This window comes from Oxyura jamaicensis, chromosome 19 (genome assembly GCF_011077185.1).
Source record: "Oxyura jamaicensis isolate SHBP4307 breed ruddy duck chromosome 19, BPBGC_Ojam_1.0, whole genome shotgun sequence".
Classification (NCBI taxonomy): domain Eukaryota; kingdom Metazoa; phylum Chordata; class Aves; order Anseriformes; family Anatidae; genus Oxyura; species Oxyura jamaicensis.
This window is the reverse complement of record NC_048911.1, coordinates 331,170-342,283: the sequence shown is the minus strand read 5'-3', so window position 1 is coordinate 342,283 and position 11,114 is coordinate 331,170.

Here is an 11,114-nt window from a genome sequence, read left to right as displayed (position 1 = left end):
CAGAGTTTCCCAGCTGTTCTGTCCCATAGACTGCACAGGCAGCCCTGTCTCCTGTGCTTTGCATTGGTCTTTTCCAGTCCCCATTTGGTTCACAGTACCATGATTGATTTTCTTTTTTTCTGGGTTGACACTAGATGGCAATGCATCCTTGGTAATACTTTGTCAAAGGCAAAACAGTTAAGGGGTTTGTTTATGGTGGGTTTTATATCTGGATACTGTTTTTGTACAAGTTGTTACAATAGCTTCATTTGATTGGAAGCTGATGCATTTTCCCCTAGGTGAAGACAATTGTTTTCTGACTGTTAGGATCAGATACAAGACCTGAAGACAAATGTGGCAGTGTTTTACAGCATTAGATAGCTGCTTTTTACAGTGCTTCCTCAGCCTTTTGCTCTGGTGTGGGACATTGTGGCATTTCTGAGAACCTTTGGGTGCTGGGTTGAGTGAGCGTGACATCCATTTTGGGCAGATGTGCAAACAGCACAGCTGTGTATAGACAACCTTGCGAAGGCAGAACCATCTGCTCCCTAAACTTACAGGGACAAAACTCAAGGAAGAAGAACTCGAGGAAGGCATTCAAGGTGTAAAATCACATGTAAGTAGATGTTGGTGGGATGGCTCACAGCAGGGACTCATATAAGTCTCGGAAAGATCTGCTCCTGTTGTCAGCTGCTGGCTGTGCACACTGCAGTGCTTCCAGTAATGGCAATTACACATCCCCAGGCTGCTGCCCAGGCCAGGGCTATGTAGTACGTGTATTTGACCTGGAGTCTGTCTTTAGTTTGAAGACAAGTTTACTGATGTATTAAAGACTTTGCATGATCAAGTAGAGTTTGCTGAAGTGATTTTTTTTTTTTTAGTCTTTATGAAATTAATGCCAAAAATTACTGTTGTGATTTTTTTTTTAAAGGAAGAAATGCAAACTTTCAGCCACTGGGCAAGATCAAAAATGTGTTCGAATCTTTACTTGGCATTAAAACAGAAATGCAAGTCCTTGGGCAAAACAGGAAAATCTCTGCAGGGAAACAATTTCTGATTGTTAATCAGAAAATGTGGGCCTTTGAGAAGTTTGCTACTGGAATCTTTATTTTTGGCCAAAATCCTAATTTTTTCTCCCCTATTAAATAGCTTGAGAAACATCTTCAGGGTGTTCCATGGAGAAACTGTTCCAAAGGTTGGTTACCACTTACAGCTCAAAAGTGGTCTTGTAGTTCCAGTGTGGTTTTATCTAATGTCAGCTTGCAGCTTCTGAACTTGGCTGAGCAATTAAAATATCTGATATCATATGATGTTTTCCTGGAGTGGATGTGCTTGAGCTTAACCAATACCCAAGTTGATGCGTACCCTCACTCCTTCCACATCACTTTAGGCTTTCAGGCTGTGAGGTGAGGTTAAAAACCTACATGAAGTGCAAATGAGAACCCCTGCCTCTTGTGTGTCAGCTGCCAGCCAGCTCTCCCTGCTTGTTGCCCACCCCCCCCGCCCTTGCACCTCTGCTCTGTGCCAGTGAGCCCTGCAGTGAGGATGTTTTTCCCCCCTTGTCTGTTCTAATGGCAGCTGCTGTGACCCTGGAGAGCGTTGGAAGGTGTTGATGCCCCTACCATGTTGTGCACAAGTGTGTGGGCTGTGCTTGCAGCACCTCTGGGGTTAGGGTGAGCTGGGATCACCAGTAGGTACCCAAAATGCATGGAATGTCAGAAACAAAGGTGGGGTGATGTGCTGAGGGCATCTGAGAACCTATGGCCACTGGTGGTGATAGGGATGCTTGGAGGTGCTCCATGTTTTGGCACCTCTATTATGGTCTAAGCTTAGCTTTGTGGTCCTGGTGGCAGACCTGTCTCCAGCCCTGCAGGGTGTCGGGAGGGAGATGCAGAGAGCATCAAGGTGCAGGCATCACCTATCTGAGAGCCCATGGCAGGTGTTGGAGGCTGGCTGTGCACTGGCTGTACCAGCTTGGCACCTTGCTGTAGGGATACACTGCTGCCCTTGTGGTCCCTCGGGCCGGGTGCCATGGGGACTCCTGTCCCCACAATGGCAGTTCCCAGGTGCTGCACCCTGCCCTCTGCGAAGAGAGCAGCAAAACAAAAATTTACCAAAGCAGCCCTACAGTGTGGTGTACTCCCAAGGAGAAGCAGAAACGGGCTTGTGGGCCAAGCGTCCCCTGGCGCATTGCCACAGCCCGGCTGAGAGCCCCTGCATGTGGGGCAGTCCCGAGCTGTGCTGGATGGGGCCTCGAGCCTTTTATTTCAGCAGCTGGGCCTGAAAGTCAGCAGAGCGGAAACTGCTTGGTGGCGCCAGCTGCCTGGCCGGGGCTGAGCTGCATGGGCACCCAGAGCTTCCATGTTCCCTGCCCCCTCGTTTGTGTTGGCACAGGCTGGAGAACGAAGCTGGTTTAATTGGCAGTTGTGTTTGTGGCCAGGGTGTTATGAAAAGGTTTTCTGTCTCCCTCTGTAAGTTACCCTGAATATGTTTTCATTCTTAATATAATATTCACTTCATTATTAGCTGAAAGAGGCTCTTTGGAGCAATTTTTTTTCCTCTTCCAAAAATATATTAAACAGTCCCTTCATACAGCAGTGCTCTCAGGGCTTTGATTGTCTCCTGGAAGGGAAGTGAGAAACCCGATGGTAAATGGGATTTATACAGAAATTCCTTTCTTTCACAGCATGCCAGTGCACCAGAGTGGTGGCTGGCTATGATGTCCAGGCATTGTCTCTGCTGGCTGGGCACCAGCATGGACTGGGCTGCAGGTGATGGATGAGGGCTTGCCTGCAGGGTGAGCTGGGTAGACCCGCTGGGGACCCACTGATTTGCTTGCTTTGCCCCTCCATCAAACATCTCCCCTGCAAGGCAGGGACACGAGAAGGTGTCCTGGGGCTGCTGGCACCTGGAGCTGCAATTTACTGACATGAGCTCAGGCTGTGGAGTCAGGGCCTGGCCTCAGGAAATCCTGCATGTGCTTTGAGTTCTTCAGCCTTGCTCCTGTATTCAGTAGCAAAGGCTTTTCTAGCACAAGCAAGGTTTCAGGGGCTTGTTCTTTGTTAGGTGTGTTTTGAGGTATTGCATACAGCCAGGCCATGTGTCATGGTCTCACAATGCCACTCTTCTTATGGGCAAGATTTTTTTCTTTGACTCTGGGAAGAGCCCTATGACCTGCAGCAGCAGAAAGCTGCTCTCAGGGATGACAGCCAAGCACCCAGCCTGCCTTGTATGCCTGCAGAGGGACTGACTGGCTTAGCCCTCCCATGGGCACTGCAGGCAGAGGCCTTGCTTGGTTCTGATGAAATGTCACTGCTTTCCTCATGTGTGCTCTTCAGCGCTCCTTGAAGGGCATGTACATCCCAGGCTTCCTCTTTTTGTTGAGTTTGACACACTTAGGTTATTTTGCATGAGCTTGAGGTCACAACCTCTGAGCCATGTAGGTATATGAGGCAACAGTGAGTGGCCATACAACCCCTGGTGGCCTCCCTCAGGTGTCCTTGTGGACATGTCTGTCATGTGCCTGGGTCAGGCTGCTGCTACTGTTGTGCTTGTGGCCTCTATGCAGCCCCTGTGTCCAGGATCGGATGGTTTGTGGGGTGCCCAGGGCTGGCCAGTACTTGCCGGGGGAGATGGAGCCATAGGAGCGAGCAAAGGTGGGTGGCAGTGTGCAGCTGTCCTGGACATCAGGAGTGGAGTGAGGGCTGGAGCTGGAGCAGGGTTTGGGCAGTGGCCCTGGGGGCCGTGGCCATGGGCACATTGGAAGTGCTGCGCACAGGTATTGCTTAACAGCCTGCACAACAGGAGGAGCACATGGGGCAGGGGCATAGTGCCACATGAGAACAGCATCCCACCTTGGTGCTTTGCCCAGGGAAATCTGTGGGACTTATTTGGCCATGGGGTCACCTGCTTTGCCACTGGATATCTGCTGAGGCAGCTTGTTGAGGAAAGTTCTTGAGTTGAACTTAATCCTGAGACTGTGTGGGGTCCTGTGTTCCATGACATTTCTTCAGTGTGGATGTTACTCACCTGCATGTTCTTGCTTAAGAAACCAGATAGTCTGCCCACTGTTTTTTTGGCCAAATTAAGTTTCTCACTGGTTTTGAGAAGCAAGGTCAGGTCTCCATCCACCCCTGTCTGAAAGGCGATTGCTGTATTAGGTACATCTCAAAACACTGGGAGGGCTTGGAATAAGATTTTCCTGCGGTGAGAAGCAGGAGGAATGCCTGGTGACGGGGCTGTCGTGTCCCAGGGCCTGTCCTGGAAAAGGACCCTGCTGCTGCCTTGAGCCGCAGCCTTTCAGTGGGGCAGCAGCATCCTTGCAGATCCCCCTGGCATCCTCAGTCCTTCCCTCAAACACATGGAAAATGTAACTCAGGCAGAGCTTGAGGTGCTGCTGTGAAAGCACATAGGAGCACAGAGCATCTGCCTTCTTGGAGCACGTTTTCCTTTTCTGTCAAAGGAGTGTGAACACAAATCCCCCTCTGCCTAGGTCGGCAGCACGGGAGCTGTGGCGGTGCTCCTTCCCCTGTGGTCAGCTGCCATCATTCCTCACCATCCTGTGAAATGCATTAGGGATTGTGCAATGCGCTGATGAGTATTCAAGATCTGGCTGAAATTGGGAACAATTAGCAGTTGTTTCAGTGAACATCTGTTTGCTGTTGCTCTGTCTTAAGGCTGACACAGGCATCACCCTTCTTTCCCCTTCAGGAGATGCTCGTGAGTGGGACTGCAGCTCACTGAGCAACCTCCCCATGGGGTCAATCTGCTTGATGTGAACTGTGGATGAAGGGTGACATTGGGAGGGGTTTAACCTGCACAGGCTGGGAGATGGAGCATCCTCCAACCCCTTAGGTGGCTCTGCTTGTTCATCTGTTGTTGTGGCCATCCCTATTACAGACACGAGTGTGTTGAAGGGGTCCTGCTGTCCTGATACTCTGATGGCAATGCTCTCATGGTGGGGTAAGCCCACAGGTCCTGCTAGCCCCAGGTGAGCAATGCCCAGGCCTTTGCACTCAGTGGCCCCATGTCTGTGACCCTGGGGACCTGCTGCTGCAGGGGGCATCCCTGCTCAGCCCAAGTCAGGCTGTGGAGAAGCCATGGAAGTGTTGCTGGAGCTGGCCCTGGATCATGCTGCACTGGACCCTTGGTAACTCCTCCATTTGGCTGTGGGATGTGAGAGTTTAAAGGCACACAAGATACTGCTTGGAGTAAACAGGATGCTGAAGACAAGCTCTTCAGTGGGGAGGCATGTGAGGAGCTATGCATTAGGGATGGATGATGATGAGACTTTGGGGCAGAAATTCTCATGGAAGAGCACTTTGGGACTTTGGGTCGTGGATTGCATCCCTTTCAGTGAGCCCCTGCCCTCATCATGGGCAGCTGTGTGTGAATGCATGCATGTACAAGCACGTGTGTGTGTCCTGTTGGGCAGAAAGGAAGGGTCTAGGAAGAGGTTGGGGTTACAATTGAGAAATCTGTGGAGTGGGTGGGGAAAAGGAGGATCCGGATTTGACTTAAAATAGGGCTGAAAGCTGTGGCTGGGACCCTGCCCTGGCACGGGGAGCATTTGACACTCTGCCTGACTTGGCTGGCAGTAGGGAAAGTGAGATTTACAGCTCTGCCTTCCTGCAGCAGGGCGGGGGGAGAAATGCCAGAGCTTCCCACACCTGGGGGCATGGAGCAAGCCTTGTGTGAGCTGGGGCAGGCTGTGGGGGATGTGCATGTGCCAGGTGGAGCGGCTGGTCCCCCTGTGCAATGCTGACTTTAGCCAAGAGTGCGGAGCTACCAGAGGCTGGAGTGATGCACAGTACATCTGCAGGACATGGCTGGGTACAGCACTGGGGAAGGGCTTGCAGTTGCAAGGCGCCTGCAGTCGCCCTGAGCATAGCTGCTTCTTGGAAAGGCTAATGGGAAAGTGCCGGATGCCAGAGAGACCAGGGGAAATTGCAGAGGTTTTCCAGGCAGCTTTGAGCTGGTGTTCCTGAGCCCTCATTCTTCCCTGCCTTGGGTCCCGGTGGCAGATCTGGCTCCTTCCAGACAGCCTCAATGAGCACTGAAAGCTGCTCTCATTAGCAGCACACTGAGGGCTTGGTGCTGGACGCAGGACAGTGCCCCTGCACCATGGGCTGGGTGGGACAGGGCAGGTCCTGCATCCCTGGGGCAAAGGAGAACCCAGGAGCTGGACACAGGCACTGGAAATGTGTGAACTGCAAGGTGATGTGATAGGGGATGAGGAGGAGTAAGGTGGCATGGCTCCTGGGGAATGGTTTGGTTTTCCATGCCCTCACATTTTCCTGCACTCGCAGGATGGAAAATGTGGAGGCCCAAAGAGGAGAGAGAGTGGGAGGGGGGTCTGAGTGGGGACGGCAAGGAAGGCTTTCTTTTTCCAGGATGTTTGTGATGTGAAATGCCTGCCAGGGCACAGACCAGCCTGTCCAGCTGTGCTTTGTAGGGCAAGGGTGTGGTTGTGGCCCACAAGGGATGTGGGTTGGGGTGGCAGAAGAGATGTGATTAGGAAGCTGTGCTGTGGCAGAGCGGCTGCTGCCCTGGAGTGCAGTGGGGTGGGAACCTGCTGCGGTGCTATGAGGGCTCCGCTGGGCCCTGCCTGTCCCCTTCTGCAGCATAGCACCCATGGGGCTCTCTGGGCACGTGATGGTGGATGGGGGACCTCCAGCAGCCTCCCTCCTTTCTGGGATTTTGGGGGAGGGAAGCAGTGGGCAGAGCTCTGCCCTTCAATTCCACATCTGCTCTGAGACCTTGGGGCTTTTACAGGCTGGGGATGCTTGGACGGTGGCCAGGGACCAGCTGAGCCTTGTAGCACAGGCTTGGGCTTGGGTTTGCTGTGCTGCTGCAGTTTCCTGTGATCCTCTGGGCTTTCAGGTGGGAAGAAAGGGCATCTCAGAAGTAAGACATGCCCTGGGGCAACAGCCATCTGAGAGGGCAGCCCCTAGCATGGCTGGGCATGGCTCACCCACAGCCATGGCAGTGCAGTGGGGTGCAGCATTCACTTGGACAGTGAGGCTCACTGGTCTAAGCTGCATGTCTGGAGGCACATTTACATTCCTGTCCAGCTCTGCTTGCCATTGTCAGCTTCAGGGCACATTCCTTTTCTTGGTTCTTTGCCCTTTAGACAATGCAAGATAATAGCAGATGTAAAGAAGTAAAAGATGACTCAGGTTAAGTAAAATCCTTTTTCCTTGCTACTGATGTCTATAAGAGCATCTGGAGAAGGGGCTGGCAAAGCTCCTGCCTTTCCCAGCACCAGGGAGGTAGCTGGGGAAAGGCTAAGGATGGGAAGACACAGGTGGGACATCAGGGAAAGAAGAACTGGGTCACTTTCCGTCCTCTGCAAATACTTCCATGAGCTCTTCTTGTTAATACCTTTCAGCAGAGTGAGGGCTCACCCTGTCTTTAATCCCTTCACTCTTTTCTCTCCTTTCCCATCTCTGTGGCTGTTACCATCTCTTCCCTGCTGTGGAGCTGTGGTCCCTTCCTGGGCAGCAGCTCTCCTGCCTCCACTGTGTCTGGCAGAAGAGAGTACTTCACAGGGCTCAGGGTGATCTGCCAGCACAGAGAGCTGGGACCTTGCTTTGGCTCCACTGCAGGATGTGACATGACCTGTAGGCATTCCCCTGCCCGGTACTGCACATGAGCCTTTGCCCTTCTGTGTCTCCTTGAGTGCTCCCAGCTCACTTAGAAGGCTGGTGCTGATTAGAGAGGAGCAGAGGCCCAAAAGGGACCAGCCAGAGATAGGAATGGGACAGAGCAAAGCCCTCCTCTAGCACACGAATGGGTTGGGTCAGTGTTGCATGGCAGGCCCCACACAGTGCCCACATGTCAACTAACCCTCATGGAACTGCTGGTGCACCAGCTTTCTCTTCCCTTAGAAATCATGCCCAAATGCCAGTAGTTGCCAGCATGGGGTCAGAGCCTTCCCTGCTGTTGTCTGACCTTTAAAGAAAGGTGGTTGAGAGGTGGAGGGAGGGGGCATCATCCCTTAAAAGATTATTTGTTTCTCATGAACTATATTTAGGCACCATTGGCAAAACCCCAAAGTGCTGAGTCCTGTTAAATAAATATTGGAGTTCTGTTCTCATCTGGGGAAAAAACACAGGGTTACTAAGTGAATGGTAAATAATATTTTTGTTTAACATACCTGAGGGTTTCCATTCCAAGTTCCTGTCTTGAGCTCTCAGTACCATGATGAAAACCCTAGGGAGGCACTACCCCATCTTGTGAAAATCATTTTTTTTCAAAAAATAAGGAGGCACTCTGATTACCCACCATCTGCACTGTTTTGTTTCTTTGTTTGCTTTTGAAGCTTTGCATTCTTTAGTATCTTCATAAGTGTTTGTGTATTAGGATGTCTCTTACCAGGTGTGTGGCATGCTGCTGGTAACAATGTCCTGCTGGGGTGCACTGCATGCTCCCAGGACCTGCAGCTGCTCGCATACACCAGTGCTTGCCTGGGGCTTTAATTCTCTGTTTTGGATCCTCTGTTCCTGAACTTTGTCCCTGGGGCATCCCTGAGGAGTTCCTTGTGGGGGGGGTATGGCACTGCCAGCAGGTGTCGGCAGGCGATCGATGTTCGCTGATCATTCACGAGTGTAAGAGACCATCTGACCAGACATCTGATACTGCCAGGCTCAATGAGAACCAGAGTGACTGGTGATGATAAGGAAACAATTGTTTGGGCATGAAGTCCAAATGTCTGCAGGCGGTAAGAGCAAGGCAGAAGGGCTCTGTTTTCAGTTGAATTGGAGCTGGAAATCCTTTGTCCAAAAGTGCACAAAATTCAGTGTCAACCTATCTTGGCCAGGACATCAGTGTCAGTGCTGGCCTTGTAGGGTGCTGGAGTAATCCAGCTCCTTATTGCAGTAGTTCATCCACAGCAGTTCAGCTCTAAGCACGCTGAAATGAAGAACTGTGTGGTTATCAACTGTGTGCTAAGGCTGGATGGAGATTTCAACAATTTCCATTCCAGCAATGGAAATTGTTGAATGACCACGGTGCCCAGGTAAACAGATAAGAGACGTGGCTGAAGAACTTCTCCCTGGAAAAAATCTCTGCATAGGTTGGAAATGATGGTCTGAGCACACTCCACACAGAGAGGAGAAGATGAGGAAAGTACTGAAGGAAGATCTGGATGGGAGGGGAGGGCGTGCGTACCAGGCGGTCAGTTGAGAGCAAGAGGAGACACAACATTGGGTAGGAACTGTCAGGAAGAAGGACTGTGACCCAAACATGGGCTGACTTGGGTCAGAGAAAGAAAAGAAGTGGTGTAGTACTGTGTTCCCCGGTGTCAATGAGCTCTGCCCAGTAATGGGGCATTGAGAAGGGGATGAGATCTCAGGGATGTGCAGATATTCAGCTGGAGATTGCTTTAGTCTCATCTGCCTCAGTCTGCTCGCAGGGCTCAGTCTGAACTTTGCTGAAGGGCTTGAAGCCAACCCTGCCCAAAAGCACTGGTGGAAGCACCAAAACTCTTCCCAGGCCACTGCTGCCCCGTGACAGTGTGGTAGCTGGGTGCTGGCCCTGCCTGTGCAGCATGGCTGCGCAGCTGGGAGAAAGGCTTCTGCCTCCAGCTGCCACAAGGGTGTTACAGTCTGCAGCAAACACAGGGAGGACTCGATCTTAAGGGCCTTTTTCCATCTAAATGATTCTATAATTTGTGACTTTCTGGCATGTGCACACAGGGCTGCCAAGAGGCCACTCATGCTTACAGGCAGCAAGGGAGGTTTTGGGGGCTCTGTGGGCAATTTGGCCCACTCAGTAGGAAGCTAAAAGCATCTCCAGCCCAGCACAGTGTCCTGGCTATCCTCAGCTCTGTGAGGAGCTGGGTGCGAAGACAGGGTCGCTGCAGTCACTGGAAGTTGAAGGAGAGGCACAGGAGTGGGGGAAGGCAAGGATGCCTGGAAGAGCCTGAAACTCTGCATGGGGAGCATGCTGCTCTGCACAATGTGAGAAGCAAGAAAGCATAGGGATGCAGATGAGGGGATGGAAGGGCAGGAAGAGCATGTTCCCACTGTCCCATTCCATGCTGGGGTGCTCCTGGCAGGGTGAGACCTGGTTTCTTCCCCTCCCCCCGGCCCCGCCACAGGGCTCAGCCCAGCCCACGTCCTGCCTGGCTCCAGGCTGCCCCATGGTTCTCCTCTTCTCCTCTGAGTTGTATTTATTTATTTATAGGGAGATGTAATAAAACTCCAGCAGGAAATGGAGGCGATTCCCTGCCATTCCCCGCAAGCAGGCCTTGGGACAGGGCGAACAAGGAGGCACATTGTGCAGTGCAGGCCTGCCTGCCAGCACCAGGCTGTGCGTGGGGTGGAGGGGCCTGGACTGGGTGAAGAAAGAGCCGAGTGTGTGCCTGCACCGGCATGCTGGGAGTGCAGCCTGGCAGCACCATGGGGCTGTGGGATACGGCGTCCTGGGGAAGAGCTCCATTTTGGCAAAGCAGGCGGGTGCAAGAGGCAGGCAGCAGGGCTGGCGATAAAAGGGCTCCTATGTTAGCCTAGTAAGTTTTCTGGGAGCACAACAGAGCCTGCTTCAAACACCGTACTCCTCCTCTGCCTGTTCTTGGTCTGCCAGGACACTGGGGAACACTGAAGGTCAGCTGTGGGGCAGACAGTCACCCCATGGCCCGGCCACGTGTCTGTATGACCTATTGTTCCCAGACCTCAGTTGGCTGGCAGTGAGCTCCAGTCCTCCACCAGCCTCTGTGAGGCAGCTGCTGTGAACTGCTGATGTTGCCATCAGTAGGATTCAGAGTGAATGCCTGCTGCTGAGGCCTACCTGTGTCCTGTTCTCCCTGCGGTAGGGTCTGCTGGGGTGAGCAAGAAGTCTGGGGCAGGGCGTGGCTCAGCCCAGCTTTCTGGGGAGGACGTTGGGGCAGGTTGGGGTCTCCAGGCCAGGCTTGTGCATCACAGCCCTCCAAGGAGGCTGGAGGCAGCTGGTTGTGCCACCAGCTGCGTTATCAGCCACACTCACCAGCTAAAAATACTGTCTGCAGGAAAAGCAGCCAAGGGAGATGGTGGGGGACAGCCTAATTTTCTTGCCTGTCCCTATGCTAGCCACCTCCCCATTGGGGTTCCCCCAGGGGCACCCCACTGCCATCCTGCTCTGACCCCTGAGCATGG